Here is an 11075-nt window from a genome sequence, read left to right as displayed (position 1 = left end):
TTTGTCAATGGATTGTTTTATAAGTTAAAGTTTTAAAGAGGATTGTGTGCGTATCTTTATTCGAAAGCAAAAGTTAAGAAAGGCATTCAATTATGGGTGGGTGAGTAATTGTCTGGTTCTACCGATTCCAGTGGTTGGGTGGTGGCTAACCCATGGGCCGGATGGGGTTAGGCTCGAATCAGTGGAGTTTTAATAATGAAATTGAATAATAGGAATAATAATGTGAGACCCCTCTGCCCCCTCCGTGCACCAGATTCTCAGTTGTTTTAGCAACGGAAGTAACTTCATCTTGCGCGCGGCAGGGTTTCCCACTCGGGGCCTCGCCCTCGAATGTCCGGACACGAGACTAATCTGGTGGTCATTCCGAAACTGAAACCGAAAAAATTTCCATTCCTCGGAAAACGGGGATGATTCCACCTTTTTTTTAAATTTTCTTAACGGGGTCAAAAGACTAAACTATCCTTTACCTGATTAAACGAGATATAAGGAAAACTATTATAGAGTTAACTTGAAGAAATCAACGCTTTTTCCTAACCGAAATCAGGCACAACCGTTGATCTAATCATTTGAGAAGTCTTCAGGTTTTTATTTAACTACTCGAGTTCTAAGCGTATTCCTATTATTCAATTTCATTATTAAAACTCCACTGATTCCAGCCTAACCCCATTCGGCCCTGGGTTAGCCACCACCCAACCACTCGAATTGGTAGGACCAGACAATTACTCACCCACCCATAATTGAATGCCTTTCTTAGCTTTTGCTTTCGAATACAGATACGCACACACTCCTCTTTAAAACTTTAACTTATAAAATAATCCATTGATAAACAATTATGGTTTACAGCTGTCATAACTCAAAAATTCCACCCAGTCCTTTGTTTCTCAAAAAATAGAATCACTCTAAACTCTCCGTTGAGACCAGCTGGTCAGAACGAGATCTAGTAATAACAGAATACTCATTTGTTCATCATACAATCTTCCACGACATACGCATGGGTGTCCTAAGCACCGCGAGCCCGTGCATCGCCTGGTTAAAACCCTCCAGGATCCTCCTTAGGTGTTGTGGCACTTCAGTCAGGGACCGCTTCATCGGCCCTCGTCCATCGTATCGGAAGCGCACCATTTTAACCGTACCGAGGCTGGTCAAGACCTGGGCAGGCTTTGCCGCGTGAGCTGTCCTTTGAACACTCCCTGCCAGCTGTTGCAACTGAACTTCCCTTAGAAAAACACATACCAAATGCTCCCTCCACCAGCATTTTGGCGTAAGACAGGTCTTTAAGAAAATAGGGTTTCTATGCAAGTTTTCAGTTTGATTTTCTTTTGAATACAATGAGTATATCTTTAATCAGTATCCCCAAAACTTCTTGATCGTAATTCTAAATTTCATAATAGAATTTCTTGAATTCTGTAACCTTGATCCACAGATCAATTCAAAGGGTCTCAAACTTAGCTTTAGGTTTGGCGGGAGATTTGAGAATATTTTCCTGAACTGGTCACATCTTCTTTCCTCGAAACTGACGACGAAAGAGTTTGGTCTTGGTCATAGTTTGATTCAGGGTTCAAGTTTGATAAGATTTTTTTCTGAACTTTCTCGAAAAGGGGGTGATATTTCAGTTACTATTTTACTGAATTTCTTTCTTTGAGTATTCACTTAACTGATTTCTAAATTAATTACGAATTTCGATGAGGAATAAATTAATCATTTATCTGAATATTTTGACTTCGATAGATTTTTTGAATTTTCTCTTTACAATACGAGTGAATATAAAACGATAGAAATTTCTCTCTCAGAGTATTTACTTATTCATTTATCAAATACTCATAGAAATTAAACATAGAATTAAAGAGAATTCTAATTTTGATATAAAAATTTGTTATGCATCTATTTATGAATAAAAAACAACGTTAATGCGAATAACACTTTTATATAAAAGAAAATCCTTTTATGCATAAAATCAATTTTAATAGGAGTAACACTTTTTAAATAAAAAAATTTCTTTATGCATCTTTCTATGCATAAAAATCAAATTTAATAAGAATAACACTTTTGTAATAAAAAAAATTCTTTTATGCATCTTTCTATGCATAAAAATCAATTTTAATAAGAATAACACTTTTGTAATTAAAAAACTTCTTTATGCATCTTTTAATGCATAAAAATAAAAAATAACACTTTTATAATTAAAAAATTCCTTTATGCATCTTTCTATGCATAAAAATCAAGTTTAATGAGAATAACACTTTTAAAATAAAAACAAAATCCTTTATGCATCTTTCTATGTATAAAAATAGAATTTAATAAGAATAACACTGTTATAATAAAAAAATTCCTTTATTCATCTTTCTATGCATAAAAATCAAATTTAATGAGAATAACACTTTTATAATAAAAAAATTTCCATTATGCATCTTTCTATGCATAGAAATTAAATTTAATAAGAATAACACTTTTATAATAAAAAAATTCCTTTATGCATCTTTCTATGCATAAAAATCAATTTTAATAAGAATAACACTTTTGTAATAAAAAAATTCCTTTATGCATCTTTCTATGCATAAAAATCAAATTTGAATAACACTTTTAAAATAAAAACAAATTCCTTTATGCATCTTTTTATGCATAAAAATCAAATTTAATAATTAATATCAGTGATATCCATGCATATTCATAGGTGAATATGTACATGGAGTAATTAGAATATTTCTTTTAGATGCCAAAATGGTGGAAATTACTCTTTTGGAATAACATAAAAATAAACATTCTTTTCCACAAAATTTTGGAAAATTTTGCCATAACCTCCTTTGTATGGCTGACCATTGTTCATTTTTAGCATTCTATTTTAAATTTAAATTAACCCCAATTAGATGTAAAGGACTCTAATCTACACAATTTTCAATTTCCAAGAGAGTAAACAATAAGAAAAGTTTAATCAATCTTTTAGTTAAACATTCTAGGATAAAGAAAGGCTGAATTGTAAAGAAGAGAAGGGGTGGCCTTTTCATCAAGGCATAGCATTAGAAGTTACTTCAATCAACTAAAAAAAATAAGAAAATAAAGAAAACCATAGATTTAAATTTAAAAAGTAAGAAATTTTCGCTTACATGGAGCTTGTAAGCTCTCCTTTGGCTTGAGGGATTGAGGGTTCTACTCTTGTTTGAAGCAAGAGTGGCCACCAAATCACTTTGGAGAGGATTAGGCCAAAAACAATTGAATTATTAAGAAATTCAATGTAGATGGCTCAGGACAGGAGTAGAGTAACAGTGCATAAACACCATTAAGCTTTGGAGAGGATTAGGCCAAAAACAATTGAATTATTAAGAAATTCAATGTAGATGGCTCAAGACAGGAGTAGAGTAACAGTGCATAAACATCATTAAGCTTTTACAAAGGGGGAGGCTTCTAGTTATAGGAAAAAGTGAGCCTCTAACCAAGCAAACTGATTCCAGAATTTTTCATATCAGTTTGGTCAATTTTTGACCATTTTTGGGTCAGTTCAGCTTACTTTTTGGATCTAGTTTTGAAATAGGAGAGAGGAGAGATGAAATGTCTCATTTATTGATTTAAAATTGGGGATAATGATGAGAAAAAAGGCGCCTACTTCATGAGGGGAGATCCCCACTCTTAGGAGTCAAAATTCAGTTTTTTAATTGTTTTCTTTGGTCCTTAGTCCACTCTTCATCTTATGTGAGCATTTACTCATTTTTTATAGGGGGGAGTTTTCTTTTATTCTTCAATTTATCTCCTCCCTACATTTGGATTAATCTTATTGGTCCATAAGAACCTTAATCCAAAATTTTTAAAAAATCTGGACTCTTAGGCTAAAGTCTTTTGTACACATTATAATTTATTTCTAATGCACCTTAGGAATTTCTATTTAAACTTCTGTTTTGGGAAAATATATTTTAATAAGAAGGGATATTTTTCCATCCAAATATATCTAAAAATTGAATTACCTCTCTCTGGGCCAAAACAAGTAGAAACAAGATCTTTTATTACTCTAAAAAGGGGATTGATTATAGGGGATTGATTAGGGGAAGAAACTGGACATCTTGAGGGGCTGGGGAGGAATCTTACAGGCGAAGAAACTGGACATCTTGAGGGGCTGGGGAGGAATCTTACATCCTCTCCCACTTGAAAAATGCGAGATGTCCTCATCTCGCAAACTGGGGATAATCCCGCATCAGTTCGGCTTCTTTCTCCTAGGTGGCGTCTTCAAAAGGATAAAACTTCCATTTGACTAATAATTCTCTCAGAATTCTGTTCCTAGGAACCTTCTCTCGAACATCAAGGATTTCTTCAGGTTGGAGGTCTGTCTGCCCTTGGGTTGAAGAAGTTAAGAGTTCATCATTAAGCACATGATTCGGGCTCGGTACATACTTCTTAAGTAGGCTGACATGAAATACATTATGTACTTTGGGATGAGGAGGTAGAAAAAGTTCATAGGCTAAGTCACCTACTTTCTTTGTAATCAGATATGGCCCATAGTATCTAGGGGATAACTTCTTGTACTTCCCAAGAGATAGAGAACTTCTTTTGGGGCATACTCGAATGAAGACCATATCTGCTTCTTTGAATTTTCTATCTGACCTCTTCTTATCTGCATACTGCTTCTGTCTATCTTGGGCAGCTTTTATATCTTTGCAGATTGACTGCATCATCTGTTGTTCCATGTTGTCAATGGACATCTCGACCCTAATCAATGGGTCGGACCAAGTTAATGGTGTTAAGTAGTCTTGTCCATACAGAGCTTTGAAAGGGCTCATCCTGATACTTCAGTGATAAGAAGCATTGTAGGTGAATTGGACTAGGTGCAGATAACTTAGCAACTTCTTGGGTTCCATGCCACAGCATGACCGAAGTATATCTTTGATTACTTTGTTTACCCTTTCTGTTTGACCATCGGTCTCAGGGTGCTAAGCTGTGTTGAGATCCAAGAAAGTTCCTACTGCTTCGAAGAATGCAATCCAGAATCTTGACATGAATTTAGAATCTCGATCACTTACTATTCTCCTGGGTAAGCCATGCAATCTGAAGATTTCCTTGAGGAACACTCTGGCCACATCCACTGCAGTGTAGGTTTATTTTACTGGAATCAGATGGGCAACTTTGGTTAGTCTATCAACTACCACGAAGATGGAGTTGTAACCTGATTGCACTGAAGGTAGTCCAGTAATAAAATCTATACTGATACATTCCCACTTCATCTGGGGGATGTCTAATGGATGTAACTTCCCAGGCATTTTTACTCTCTCTGCTTTGACTTTCTGACATCTCAAGCATTGACGTACACATTTAAGTACATCCTTTTTTAGTCCAGGCATGTAGGTCTTGATGAAACCTGGATGTCCTACTATAAGGCTATCATGGGCTTCATTCAGAATTTGACCCTTAGTCCCCTCATCATTGGGAATGCATAGCCTGCTATTATAATACATAATTCCTTTATCTAGGCTGTACGCTTGAGCTCGGTTCAACTCCTGAGGAGTTTTGCTTTCTTGCATAAGTAGGGTAGCAATAGGGCCAAAGAATCTATCCTGTATGATCTTCTCTCTTGCTTCATTAATCAATGGATTTGACACCACTATGATTGCAAGCAAGGAGGCTTTTCTACTGAGGGCATCTGCTACCATATTTTCTTTGCCTGGGCGGTACTTGATTTCAAAATCAAATTCCTACAGGGTCTGCATCCACCTTCTTTGGCACATGTTGAGATCCTTCTGAGTGAAGATCCACTTAAAGCTCTGATGATCTGTCATTAAAGTGAATCTTTGACCCAATAGGTAATGTCTCCACAACTTCAGGGCATAGACTATTGAAAGTAGCTCTAGGTCATGGGACATCATAATTTCTCTCATGCGTTCTGAGTTTTCGAGATTCATAGGCCATTGCATGACCTTCTTGTATGAGCACACCTCCTAGGGCAAAACCACTGGCATCAATTACTACCTCAAAGGGTAGAGAGAAATTTGGCAACTTCAGAACAGGATTGGTTACCAAGGCGGTCTTCAGCTTATCAAAAGCACTTTGACACGTGGCAGACCATTGAACAAGAAGATTAGTCAGGGGGAAGCTATGAGAGCATACTTAGGTATAAAAATTCTATACCAACGAGTTAATCCCAAGAATCCTTTGACTTCTTTCACTATCTTTGGTTTCGACCAATCTATGACTGCTTGGACTTTTGCAGAATCTGGAGAAATTCCGTCTTTGGATACTAGAAAGCCCAAGTATTCAACATGGTCGACAGAGAAAGTGCATTTGCTCTTTTTTGCAAAGAGTTGGTGTTTCCTTAGAATCTCAAGAACTGGACGTGAGCTTCATGGTCAGTTGCATTCTTTGAGTAAATCAGAATATCATCAAAGAAAACAAGAACAAAATCATCCAAGTATTCTCTGAGAATGTCCTACATTAGGCGATTGAATGTAGCTGGGGCATTTGTCAATCCAAACGGTATGACAGTAAATTCATAGTGCCCATAGCGAGTATTGATGGTTGTCTTCGGGATATCTTGATCATTAATCCTCCTGATCTGGTAATACCTTGATTTGAGATCTGTCTCTGTGAAGATCTGGGCTCCATTTAGCCTATCTAGAAGCTCATTAATTCTAGGGATAGGATACTTATTCTTAATTGTCACCTGATTGAGACCTCTGTAATCTACACAAAGTCTTAACGTTCCATCCTTCTTTTTCTGAAAGAGAACTGGTGCTCCCCAAGGTGAAAGACTGGGTCTTACAAACCCTTGTTCTAATAGCTACCTAAGATGTTCCTTGAGTTCAATGGCTTCAGGGGACTGGCATTTTGTACGTGCGTTGGGCTACTGGCTGAGCTCCAACAAGGGTCAATTCTATCTCGTGATCCACTTCCCGAATCATCGGAGGCATCTCAATTAGCTATGCTAGGAATAAAACATCATACTCACTTAACCATTCTGGTTCTTTAGCCATTAACTTTGTGTCTACCGGATTCATTTTGACAACATAAATGAGTTGCTTCTTTCTAAGTCCTTTCAGTGAAGCCTTTACTAATTGTAGATTTGGGGATCCAAAAATTCTAGTTCCTTGAACTTTGTTCCCGTGAAGGTCACGGAAGGAAATGGTTCCATTGTGACAATGAATGTCAGCTTGATTTTTGTGGAGCTAATCCATTCCAAGGATTCCGACGAAAACTCCCAAAGGTAAGACTCTGAACTGGCAGTTAGTTACATTCCCATCTAGATTGAACTGAATACGATTGTCTCAAGGTGGTGAGTGAAAAGAATCTTCCCACTCGCCAATTCAAGTTGCATAGGTTTCCCTGATTTCTGTTCTAAGACTAGCTTACGCAAGCATCCTAGGGAAATAAATGAATGAGTACTGCCTGAATCAATCAAAAGCTTGAATGGCTTACCCTTATACTCAGCTGGAGTATAAGGGTAAGTTGGAGTATGGATGACAGAGAATTGACGATTTGGCCCTTAGTTTTCAATCGTGGCATAAATCTGACCTCTTTCCTCTTCCACTACTTCTGCTATAGTAACTGCTCTGGCTGCCTATCGATTGGGACAGAACTCTTTCTCTTTGGTTGCCCCAGTTCTGGGAGGGAGTTCTGAGACTACTCTGAACAGAGGCAGCAGATGGTTGAGCTGTTGGAGTCCTCTTGGGATTACCCTGATTTTGGCGAGACGGACCCTAATTTGATTGATATGAAGGGGCTGGTCTTTGCACTCTGGGTCCTTGACTTCCTTGTCCTCTTGACATGGCAGGAGTCGGGCAGTCTTTAAGCTGGTGACCGAAACCCTAACACCCAAAACACCTGGTCTCACTTCTAAGCTCATCCCTTTGAATCCTTGAAAGAGGTGGGGCTCCTGAGAAATTGTTTTGAGGGAAGGGTCTTCCTTCACTTCTGAATCTCCCAGCATCTTGATTTTGATTAGGGCCTTGCTGTTGGGGGTGGAAAGTTTGAAGCACTTCCCGGGGTTTAGAAACTTTTAAAGTTTGAGGGTGCAGGCTTTGGCGGGACCTTAACAACAAATGCTTTGGCAAAGTCCTTTGCCATTCTGATAGCTTCTGCCATGGAGATTGGTATGCCATTTTTCATTAATGTATCCAATGGCTCATTCATCCCTCTTATGAATCTGGCCATCAGCTGCTCTTCATCCAAAAGTGGAGAATATTTGAGGAGAAGGGCAAATGCCTGATGGTATTATTCAATTGACCGGCTATCCTGTTTCAATTCCAAGAGCTCATTCATTTTGGTTTCCAGGAAGCCCGGAGGACAGAACCTCTTCCTGAGGTAAGCCTTAAGATCTGACCAGGTCTGGGTATTTCAGTTGAGACGGTCTATCTCGCAATGGTTTCTCCATGCGACCTTGGCCGTTTCCACAATTTTCAATCTGGCGAGAGCCATCTTTGTCCTCTCGTTATAACCGGTTACATCAAAATACTCTTCCATTGCCTCCATCCATTTTTCCAATACTTCTCCTAAACTGTTCCCCTTCACCCTTGAAGGAACCAGGATGGGATCGGTGCAGGGCTTTACGAACATCCGGATCTAACTCTTTATCATTGGTGGTAAGAGGATCCAGCTGCCTAGCATAGGCCGCGCGCCTCATGATTCTGACAAAATGACATTTTTGTCAACTTAACTTAGTCATCAGATTTATGACTATTCAATTTTTGAGATTTATTTCTTAAACAAATAAATATTCCATCATAATTCTTGAAAACAAGATTCACTTTGATAATTTTATTAACCAATATTCACAACCATGAAAATAATTTAAAATCTTTTGCAAAACATATTTATTATCAAAAGTTTTTGATATATACATAGAGCGTCTCGGCTCCAAAAGTCACCGCCTCAATCGCGTACACATAAAAAGGCGATACTGCGATGGAGACATGCTATGATATACACGATTCATCACTGATAATGGTGCTGTAATTCCACTCCCAGGAATAAAGCGGCTAAGAAGTCTAAAAAACTTGGCAAGAAATTCTAAAATTTTGGGGTGAATGATTATAGAGTTGGACATGATGAACAACTCCTAGCCTTATCAAGATCATGGCTAGCGAGATATTCTGCCTGAGTTTGCTGAGTACTGACGGGAATACTTCGCCCTCCAGAGAACCACATATGCTGACATCGCTCTACTGGATCAGGAAAGTATAGATTCTCAAAGTGACGAGTGAGTCTCACTCTATTTACTCGGGTTGTAGCGGAGTTGATGAGATCTTCGAAGGCAAAGGCGATCAGATCCTGATTTTGGGAGAGTTCAGGAGTGCTAGACAGATTTGGGGTATCCATCTAAAAATCCAGTTCATTTTATGAGTTTTCAATTTATGAAGTTCATTTTAAACATAATCTTAACAAGTGAAAACATTATTTCCCAGATTTACTTTAAAATTTTAGGCAATTTCTACTGCTGTTTCGTAAGTTTACAATAGCGCTCTGATACCAGCTATGAGACCCCTCTACCCCCTCCATGCACCGGATTCCCAGTTGTTAGCAGCGGAAGTAACTTCATCTTGCGTGGGGTAGGGTTTCCCACTTGGGGCCTCGCCCTCGAATGTCTGGACACGAGACTAATCTGGTGGTCATTCCGAAACCGAAACCGAAAAAATTTTCCTTGCCCGAAAAATGGAGACGATTCTAAATTTTTTGATTTTTTTAACAAATTTTCTAACGGGGTCAAGAGACTAAACTATCCTTCACCTGGTTAAACCAGATAGAAGGAAAACTATTACAGACTTAACTTGAAGAAATCAATGCTTTTTTCCTAACCGAAATCAGGCACAACCATTGATCTAAACATTTGAGAAGTCTTCAGGTTTTTATTTAACTACTTGAGTTCTAAGCATATTCCTATTATTCAATTTCATTATTAAAACTCCACTGATTCCAGCCCATCCGGCCCATGGGTTAGCCACCACCCACCACCCACTAGAATCGGTAGAACCAGACAATTACTCATCCACCCATAATTGAATGGCTTTCTTAACTTTTGCTTTCGAATACAGATACACACACACTCCTCTTTAAAACTTTAACTTATAAAACAATCCATTGACAAACAATTATCGTTTATAGATGTCATAACTCAAAAATTCCATCCAGTCCTTTGTTTCTCAAAAAACAGAATCACTCTGGACTCTCCGTTGAGGCGAGCTGGTCAGCAACAACGAGATCCAGTAACAGAATACAATAATCATTTGTTCATCATACAATCTTCCACGACATACACATGGGTGTCCTAAGCACCGCGAGCCCGTGCATCGCTCGGTCAAAACCCTCCAGGATCCTCCTTAGGTGTCGTGGAACTTCACTCAGGGACCGCTTCGTCGGCCCTCGTCCATCGTACTGGAAGCGCACCATTTTAACTGTACCGAGGTTGTTCAAGACCTAGGCACAGGCTTTGCCGCGCGAGCTGTCCTTTGAACACTCCCCACCAACTGTTGCAACCGAACTTCCCTTAGAAAAACACATACCAAATGCTCCATCCATCATTCTGGCGTAAGATAGTCCTTTAAGAAAATAGGGTTTCTATGCAAGTTTTCAGTTTGATTTTCTTTTGAATACAATGAGTATATCTTAAATCAGTATCCCCAAAACTTCTCGATCGTAATTCTGAATTCCAGAACAGAATTTCTCAAATTCTGTAACCTTGATCCACAGATCAATTCAAAGGATCTCAAACTTAGTTTTGGGTTTGGCGGGAGATTTGGAAGTATTTTCCTGAACTGGTCACATCTTCTTTCCTCGAAACTGACGAGACGAAAGAGTTTGGTCTTGGTCATAGTCTGATTCAGGGTTCAAGTCTGATAAGATTTTTTTTGAACTATCTTTCTCGAAAAGGAGGTGATATTTTAGTTACTATTTTACTGAATTTCTTTCTTTGAGTATTCACTTAACTGATTTCTAAATTAATTACAAATTTTGATGAGGAATAAATTAATCATTTATCTGAATATTTCGACTTCGATAGATTTTTTGAATTTTCTCTTTACAATCGGAGTAAATATAAAATGATAGAAATTTCTCTCTCAGAGTATTTACTTATTCATTTATCAAATACTCATAGAAATTAAACATAG

The sequence above is a fragment of the Cibotium barometz genome, chromosome 66, assembly GCF_041138505.1.
Source record: "Cibotium barometz isolate CiBa-2024 chromosome 66, ASM4113850v1, whole genome shotgun sequence".
In the NCBI taxonomy this organism is placed as follows: domain Eukaryota; kingdom Viridiplantae; phylum Streptophyta; class Polypodiopsida; order Cyatheales; family Cibotiaceae; genus Cibotium; species Cibotium barometz.
The sequence above is the reverse complement of the archived record's forward strand: the minus strand, read 5'-3'. Positions refer to the sequence as shown.